The following is a 9,919-nucleotide window of genomic DNA, read 5'->3' on the forward strand; positions in this document are numbered from 1 at the left end:
GTCTTTTTTCCGTTAGGACCTGCAGGAGTTCCTGCACCTGAGTAAAGAAGGCCACCAGCTTCTGGAGTGGAAACGGGCAGGAGCTAAACCCGCTTGGCTGTGTTGGTATTGGCCTCGGCCTCTGCAAGGGGGTTGAGGCAGTGGGAAAGTGACTGCATGCCCATAGCAGGTGCTTCTAAGAACATCTACAGCCCTTAAATTAGAAGATATTGATTCTTGGATTCATTATTTGAGAGTTAAGGAAGCACCGCCTCCAGAACAGAAACAATGGATTTCTAAAGAAACAAGACCTTTAAAGTTAACGCTCTCTCGTGTTTCCACTCCAGAAGCTCCTCTGTTTCAAAGGCCTGCTCTGTCCCGCCCACGCTCAGCAGCGCACACAAATGCCGGAGTTGACTTAGGTCTTCAAATAAAGCTGCCAGTGTTCACAGCGAAACGTGCTTCAGCCCAATTCTGTCTCCTGCGCAAGGCAAGGATTTCCATGCCTGGCGCCTGGCAAATGGGGCTGCATGCAGACAAGGGGGGGCACAAAGGGCAAGAGTCACTCAACAGGGCTGGAACTGTTATAGTTTATCTGCCCTCTTTGTCCAATTAACTGACAGAGATTGGCCAATTAAAAATTTGGTTTATTAAAGCAAGCGACCAGTAAGCAAAACAGCGCTGGGCGGCCGGGGAGTCTCCTGCTCCGCCAACGGCGCGCGCCGAGATAGCAAAGCGCCCCATTCTTATACAGTAAAAACAATAAATATTCCGTTGATGCTTATACATATTCATTACCTAAACCCACCTACTCTCGCTTCGTATGCTAATTAGCTTATCAGTCCTTCGCGCTTGCGCAAATTCTCCCAGGAATTGTGGGCGAGGGTCTTCGGGGGTCTTTTGGGAGGAAGGCCGTAGGTCTTCTTCACGGTGTACTTTTCACCTTTGCCTGGAATGTGCTGTTCCCACAAGTTGGCAGTGTCCTTATCAGTCTGAGCCGATTCGTGTCCTTCTTGAACAAGGAGATTTATGTGATGGGTGCCATCCTGTTCTCGAATCCTTGCTCCTTTTAATCACCCCCTCCCTCCCTCGAGATAATGTGAGACTGTTTCTTGCTCCAAACCAGACTTCCCCCTCCCACTAATTGCTTCTTCAAACTATATGGTTAGAAAGTTACTGGTTTTATACCCTTCATCTTTATGAGCCCCCCCCCACTCCCTCCTTTCGCAGTCCTGCATGCCGTTTTTACATAGCCAGGTGCCTGTGGCTGACCTTGTGTATTTAATGTAACTTTCTTGTGGCCGACTTTGAGTATTTCATATAACTCTCCATTGTTCTGACAAGGTTTGATGGACAAACAGCTCACAGTTTATTACAGAACCGTGGCTGCTCAGAGAGGAGAGGGGCTCAGTGCCACCGTGGGATGGAGCAGACGGGGACACTGCGGCTGGGGAGAGGAGAGGAGAAGGACGGGGCAGGCAGAGCATTTGGGGGCATCAAAGCGCCCGAGCTGATGCCCAGGGCCTGGCGGGAGCCGCCGCGCGCCGACCAGAGCGCGGGAAACTCCTGACCACGAGCGCGCTCGGGCTGCGCGCACGCGCCACCCCCCCCCGCCCATCGTCCCGCTCGCCGGTGCCACGGCGCGACCAGAAGCGGGTACGGCAGCTGTGGCAGCGCGCGGGCGTCACGTTGTCGGGGCTGCCCTCCGCCGCGAAGGGCAGCGCGGTGCTGCGGTGCCGCGCTGCGGTCCCACGGCGCTCGTTGCTCGCTCCCGCTACGGACACGCCGCCGCTGCCGCCCCGCGTGCGCGGTGCCGGTGCCGGGTTCTCGCTGCCGCCGCCGCCGCCCCGTGGCCGGAGCGCGGTGCTGCAGCCCGGCCTTCGTACGCGGGCTCCGGCCCCTCGGTGCGCCGCCGGCGGCCGGCGCATGCGCGGTAGCGGGGAGTGGCATGGCGGCGCGCAGGGCGGGGCGGCGGCGGCGGCGGCGGGTGAGGGCCGAGGGCTGCCGTGGGGCTAGCGAGCCCCTTTGGCGGGTGCGGGGCTGCCTCCTGCCCGCTGGTGACGGGACGGGGAGCTCCCAAGCGGCTCTCGGTGTGCTGCAGCCGGGTGAGCCCCGGGAGTGACCCGAGAGCGGGGAGAAGGGAGGAGGGGAAGGACGGGGCCACCCCTCCCGGGCGCAGACGCCGCGCTCCTCGGAGCCTCCCCCGGCCCCGCCGGCACCGTGCACACCACAGCACGGGCTTTTTCTTGCAAGTCACCCACCCGTGCTAACCCTCTGTCATGGCCCGCTCGGGACTCGGGATGGTTCTTTTACTGCGATCTCGAAGGGCAGGATTAAGGCAAGCACTCCAAGGGGGCTGGTTTCCATCACACAGTACAAACTATTATTTTGCCTGTAAAGCAGCACACAATAGGTAAAAGGGAGTGGAAAGGATACGTGAAGATAGGAAAGAGGAGAACAGGTACCACCGCAAGTCCAAGGCGTCCCTGTGGTCCCGGATCGAGGCAGCATCCCGCCGGTCCTTGTGGTCAATGTTGGGCCTTGGTGAGGAGAATTCTCAGGGGTCTCGTTGTTAGGGGTTGACCTTTTATGCTAAGTAACAAACCTTGCTCCTCCTTTGCTCCAGGGATCTCCGCCTTTCTCGGAGCTCATTATCCTGAGCCAAGTTCTGAGACAGCCGTTGCGATCCGTCTTCCTTGACAGCACCTATGCCGTTACCTTAGCATCTCAGGTCCTTCCCTGGTAACGGAGAACAGACAGTCCACTCGGTCCCGTTCCAGCAGCCTCTGGCTTCCACAGAAACCACATTCCACTCATGGGAGCAACAACTGTGTCTCAGGCAGGCTGCTCACAGCAACTCATGTCAAGTTGTGAGCCTAACTTCTAGGCCACATCAAATCCATAGTCCAGCTGGAGGTGCCGTGTCCCTTACATGCCGTGTCCCTGATGACAAGGTTGCTGATCTTCTGACCAATTCTTACACGTAAGAAAAGCTTCACTGGGCTCAGCCCACACAAGTTACCACAGGATTATTTCCTTTAACAAAGCAAGCAGTACTAGCTTAGCTATGGAGTAACAGTATAAAAAAAAAAAAAAAACAACCCGCAAAAATCCAACCAAAACCAGCAGCAGCACTCCTCTAACTTTTCAGCTGAGGATCTCAAAGTGCTTTTCAAACTTCTGTTATGTCTTCCAAAGGCCTGTCAGAAGTAAAATGAGAAACATGTAGACTTATTTTACAACTCAAGTAAAACCAAATAAACTCAATTTTTCCAGCCAAGACACAGGGACACCATTTGCTAAGGTAACTAAGGACCACGGCTTGTGAAAGAACAGGGGAAAAGTGCAGCTCTGTCACCTCTTCTTACACAGCGCTGTCGACAGCTCAAAAAGCCAGTGAACTTTAATGATGCAGAGCCAAGTGGACAGCAAATGATCCAGGAATACAGGCATGTGACCAAAGAACAAGAGAACAAAAAGATATGAGAGAGGAAGACAGAGGAAAAGCAAGAGGGGGAAAGAAGGCTTGAGGGTAGGAGCATGGCATCTCTGGAGAAAGGAAAAGTGGACGTGACATTATCCGCAAGAACTGGGGTTTGTTGGAGAGAGCTAAACAGAGAGCAGTGTGGGAGCAGAACTATTAGAAGGCTAAAGAAGGAAAATTAGAGTGTTTTGGCCCGTTCAGTGCTCAGGATTCTCATTGAGCCTCTGTGGGCTAGACATTTTTAATTAACTTTTCTTCTGGAAGAGGCTCTCAGACCAAGACGACCTTCATGATTTTCCTATCCATAGTTTGCTTCACCTGAAGTTTGTGTCGATACAAGACTTCCATGGGATGGTGTGGAAACGGAAGGAGAGGGTGACAGCTTGATGGGAAAGTAAATCTTTGTGTCCTGCTCAAGGCATGGGGAAGTAAGCCTGGAGGCATCCTACAAACATGGGGAAAAAACCAGAAGCAATCCTTCAAGGAAAGAAGCTTACCCTCAGAAGGAGAAAGTTTGCACTTTTAACTTGGCAAACGACAAGTCACAGAACTGGACACTTCATACAAGCCTGATGAGGTCTGAAATCCTGTGAAGGAGATTTCTACTGATTGCTTAGGACGTAAGCTGAAAAAACACATGCTTCTTTTTTGAGGTAACCAAAATGTTGCTGTAGCATGCTGGATTGCATCCAAAATATTCTGCTCTGTGTAAAATTAGAGACAGGGGTCTGGGGCTCCATTTATATTAGTTCCTGAACATATTTAATTTACATTCCCAGGTGCTGAGGCCAGCTGGCATGGAATAACTTGCTTCTGCTTTGAAACTCGTCAGCTTCAAAAACGACATCTAATTCACCTCTGGAGAATGGTCCCTGGAACACCCTCAACTCCAAAACTTGGTCTGGAAATCATTTGCAAGAATGCTGGTTGGCAAAGAGCAAGTGTGCCATGGACCTGCCTGTGGTCTAGCTGGATAAGAAGAAGCCGTACTGCACACAGCTCAGGTAAGAGCTGCTGCTGTGCCGACACCGGAGCAGGAAGTTCAAGAGTTGCTGCAGTTCAATTTTTCCTGGCCTTTCAATCAAAGTGCCTAGTTTCTCACATTTCCAAGGGAGTCTGATTTGCCTCTTGGACTGCTCATAACTTTGGCTTTGGCAAGGATGGAGTTAATTTTCCTCGCAGTAGCCGGTGTGGTTTGGATTTTGCCTGTGAAGAACGTTGATAAACACCCTGATGATACCAGTTGTTGCTAATGAGACCGAGGACACTGCCCGGCTTTCCAGGTCTCACTAATGTGCAGGTGCAGGAAGCTGGGAGGGATACAGCCGGAATAATGGACCCCAGCTGGCCAAAGAGAGTATTCCATGCCGTGAACGGCACGCTCAGTGTACAAGTGGGGGTTGCCCGGAGGATGCGTCCCGCTCTCACTCCTTTGCTTGCTGCTCGGTTTCGTTTCCGTGATCGCTGCTCAGGACGGTCATTGGGACGTTGGGTGGTGAGAAAACATGCATTGGTCATTTTGTATATTTTAGTATCCTTATATTTTTGTTGTTATTGTCATTTTCCTTTGCTATTTTAGCAAACTGTCTTCATCTCAACCCATGAGTTTTCATTTCTTCCCAATTCTCTCCCTGATCCTGCTGGGGAATAGGGGGGAGAGTGAGCAACTGTGTGGTGACCAGCGCTGAACCACAACACAACTGCAGAACTGCAGGTGTTGTCTATGAAAACCTTGTAGAGAGTAACTTGCTCTTGCAGGAGAAATATCACCGAACTTCAACCACAGAGCAGTTCCTTTCCCATAGGTGTCAGCAAGCATATTACTACAGATGACCTGCGGGACTAGAAAAAAAAATCCGAAGAAAATTACTACCATCTTTGCCCCTTACCAGTAGAAGAACAGAAACCTGTTCAGCTTTTTTCCCTGTGATGCCATCTTTCGGGACTTGAACTACACGTAAGACCCATTATGAGAAGACGCAAGCCCTTCAAAATACTGCTTAGAAAAATGGTGAAGTGTTCTCAGGTTCTGCAGATTGACAGAGATCAGGGAGAATTGTGTACCCTTCCAAGGAAAGCTCCGTGCACTTTCCACAAACAGTGGCAGAACTGTGCGTTTCTGTAGAGGTTGGTAACACGGTAAGAAGACTGATATGGATGAAATATGAATAGGAGTGTGTGTGAGAGACGGAGGGAGAGACTGAGATAATAACACAGCAAGGGTTAATTTCCTTCTCTCTCTCATGTCCTTATTAGTGCTAAATGTCTGTAACACAGTCCGTCATGGCCCTCCTTTGGCGCTGCTCATTGTTAACACAAATTCACTTAGTCAGATAAATGCACTTCAGTGCTGTCTGTGTCGTAAACTTCTCCAGGGATCGCTTCCAGCATCTCCTGGGTGGACAGTGAAACCTGAAATAAAACACATGCTCTGCTTCTGAGAGCCATCAACAGCAGCTAACGGTGTTAATGCATTTTTCATTAAGAAATGCAACTTTGTTATCAAAAGCTATTAATCTGCAGATTAAGAACAGAAGCACTCCTAAATTGGCTTGGAAGCCTGAAGGTTGCTGTGTGCTTTGTCCTAGAGCAATGCGAGTGCTAGTGATGCTAATTTCTGTAACGGAGACAGCTTTCTGCTGCCAATAAACAGATTTTAGTGCTGAAAGGAGAAGGACAGCCGTGAGGCAGCCAGTGGTTACGGGCACTGTGAAACTTTTCTGGATAGGAACTAGTGACTGAAGCAGAAAGGCTCTCATTATTCATCCTCTGAAGCACCCAGTACTGTGTCAAAATGAATTCTTGAATTCAAATGCTCTCCAACAAAAATAGTTCAGGCAATCATGACACATGCCTTCCAAGCTCCGAGGCCAAGCCAACTTCAATTTTCAGATCAATGCAGCTGAAAAGATGCAGTCTGCTCTTGCCTTAAGATGCCGACTGCCAACACAATAGATTAAATTATAGTTTAAAGGAGAAGTATGTTCCTGATTAAAAAAAAAAAAAAAAAAATATTAAGTGTTTTACAATCTAGCTTTCATTTTTCTTCTTACCCAAAAATCCAGCTTCTACAATGTAAATAGTGCAATTAGGAAGACCAGCTGCAGCTTGCATGTGAACATCTTTGTTCTTCTACAGGAATTCTTTCAGGATTTTCAGTTTATTAAAAGAGACTATGGATGTCCCCAGGGAGCCCAAAAAACTGCTCTCTGCCTTTACAGTCAGAAGTTCAAGCATTCAAAAAACTCAGAATTGGACCCCAAAAAATTCCTCTTTGCCTTTACAGTCTCTTTTATTACAAATCAGGTTGGTCATACCTGGGAAAGAGGATGCCCATGCGCCAGGATATAAGATCTAGCTGGAGCTCTCTTTAGAAGGACGCTCTCGTGAACAAAGACGAGCTTGCTCTGTCCCAGCTGCGCTGCTCTTCGCAGCGGCCACCTTCACCTCCAGGCCACTGGAACAAGGGCAGACCCATCAGGGGCAATAACTTATTTGCAAAGTTCAGGCTCATCATGATCAAGGGAAAGTTCTAATTCTGCAAAAAAAGGTAACTTTACAAATTGCAGGAGTCTGATAATCAGCTATGGAAAGGAGAATTTGCACAGGGACTAAAACTCATGGATTCTTGGTAGCTGACATAGCAAAACCAAACCTCCTTTCCCTTTAAATATGAAGAAAACAAGAAGCATTTATTTCTCAGGGGGAAGAGTTACAACTTTGGAATTACAGCAGGAGAGCTCGTCTCACAAGTACTACCTTTGGTATCCAGAGCTCTCACAGCCAGCTCCAGGGGAGAATCATCCACACACAGTTCTTGAGTTCAGGAGATAATCTCAGTGCTCTCTGTCATATCAACAATGACATTGCAAAGGAGTAAATAGCCTGTCATTACAACAAGAGAGCAAATAATCCTTAATTCAGCATCTACAAGCTCATATTGGCTTCAAAACTCATGAAAAGCTAGTGCTAGTGAAAATAATAAAGAACAGACGGGTGGCTTTCCGTCCTACCAAGCCTGAATATTACGCTATCACAAACCACAGGTTTTTTTCAACAGAATAATTAAATTGTTCTTCTTTCTAAAAATTTACATCTAGGTGTACAGTCCTCTGCTCTGTGAATTTTTACTTTTCTATCTATCATCTCCCACATTCCTCAGCCATTACAGCACTGCTTTGCTTTCTGGCTTGTGAAGACTGAGCAGACACCAAAGCTTTTCATGAACAAATGGCGCTGTTCTCAGGAACGGGCTCAACAGTGACCATATCATAACGCGAGGCGGACCTGAAATAAAGACAGGAAGATATCCACCCCCCCCCGCCCTTCGCTCACAGGTGTATCTTTAAACGGGCTTAAAAATAAAAAGTGCCAGAGTCCTTGTCCTGGCTTTGGCAAGGATGGAGTTAATTTTCCTCGCAGTAGCCGGTGTGGTTTGGATTTTGCCTGTGAAGAACGTTGATAAACACCCTGATGATACCAGTTGTTGCTAATGAGACCGAGGACACTGCCCGGCTTTCCAGGTCTCACTAATGTGCAGGTGCAGGAAGCTGGGAGGGATACAGCCGGAATAATGGACCCCAGCTGGCCAAAGAGAGTATTCCATGCCGTGAGTTTTCCTTTTTTCCCCCAGTTCTCTCCTCCATCCTGCTGGGGAGGGAGAGCGAGAAACTGTGTGGTGACCAGGGCTGAACCACAACAGTCCTTAAATAAATGCAGATTTATATTGTCACTGAAACACTCCCTTTTTTTAGTATTTATTCCTGTAATAACCTGCTTCAGTGCATTCATCTGAGTGCTGGGTAGAGCTCGCTCACAGCAGCTCACGTACCAAGTCCCGAAGGTGCACAGACCGACAGCTGATGGTTCCTCTTTTCCGAGTGTTGATGTTGACACTAGCCAACAAGAAGGGCCCAGAAAACAAACCAGCCTTGCTCTGACTATGCAAACCGGTGTCCCACAGCTAAGCACAAGCCGGTGAGACATCCCCTCCATCACCCGCTCCCCGTCAGATCGCAGATGCCCCTTGTGCTATGGTGCTTCTAACCAAGGTGAGAGCCTTCTGTCGCAAGCACACAGCCATGCCCACCACCGCACAGGAAGATCCTGAGTTCACAATTGTTCTGGTTTTGTTAGTGAGGGGGGGCTGCAGTGGCAGCTTCTGTAGGAAACTGCTAGAAGTCGCTCCCCTTTGTTCAGTGGACTTGGCCGGGCCTAGGGCGGACCCACTGCTGGCCAAGGCCGAGCCGATTGGTAGCAGAATGTCCCGTGATAACGCCTCTGCGATAACGTATTTAAGAAGGGGAAACAGAAAGAAAAAGGAGAAGATGTGAAGCAGCTGAGCGGGGGCAGAGAGGGGGAGGCGCGAGCCTCGTGGGCCTTGCAGGCCTCACCCTCTGGCCTCCCGCCGGGCGGCCGACTGGGCCCAACTCGGCCCGGCCCGGCTGCAAGAAGTGGAGAGGAGATGAGAAGTGAAGAGACCCTGAGAGGCGTCTGCCTGCCTGCTGTGAAGAATTTCTTGTGAGAGGAACAGCTGCAGACGCCAAGGTGGGTGAAGAAGGAGAGGGAGCAGTAATGCTGCTCCTGGCCAGAATTCCCCTGCAGCCCGTGGTGATGACCATGGTGGAGCAGGTTGTCCCCCTGCAGCCCATGGAGGTCCACGGAGGGGCAGAGATCCACCTGCAGCCTGGGGAGGCCCATGGAGGAGCAGAGATCCTGCTGCAGCCCAGGGAGGCCCATGGAGCAGCAGAGATCCACCTGCAGCCCATGGAGGACCCCACGCTGGAGCAGGTGGAGGCCTGAAGGAGGCTGTGGCCCGTGGAGGGCCTGCTGGGACAGCTGTTCTGGAGGGACTGCACCCGTGGAAGAGATGACCCACGCCGGAGCAGTTTCACGAAGGACTGTGGCCCGTGGGAGGGACCCCGCACTGGAGCAGGGGATGAATGCGAGGAGTTCTTCCCCCGAGCATGAAGCAGCAGCGTAAAACAACGCGTGATGAACTGACCACAACCCCCATTCCCTCTTCCCCCCTGTGCCGCTCAGGAGGGGAAGGTAGTAGAGATAATGTTAAGCCCGGGAAGAGGGAGGGGTGGGGGGAGGTTATCTTGTTCCCTGTCTCATTCTCCTGCTTTGGTTTTCCCCAGGTCGAGTCTGTTTTGCCCGTAACGGTAATTTTAAGGATTTTCCCCCGTCCTTATCTCAAACCTCGAGCCGTTTTTCTTATATCATCTCCCCATGTTCCCTCGGAGGGTGCGGGGAGTGAGAGAGAGACTGTGTAGTCTGGCCCTGACTGAGGCTAAACTACAATTTTGGGCTTTCTTCAGGATAGCCCCTTGTGCTCTCCAAACCTTTCCCTCTCCCTCAGCCCCCTCTTTCTCTCACCCCGTTACCAGAGGGTTCCCACTCCTCAACACTCCCCATAGCCTTTTTCTCCCCTTAACACCACTCCCTTTTTCA

This window comes from Chlamydotis macqueenii, chromosome 28 (genome assembly GCF_036417535.1).
Source record: "Chlamydotis macqueenii isolate bChlMac1 chromosome 28, bChlMac1.mat, whole genome shotgun sequence".
Classification (NCBI taxonomy): domain Eukaryota; kingdom Metazoa; phylum Chordata; class Aves; order Otidiformes; family Otididae; genus Chlamydotis; species Chlamydotis macqueenii.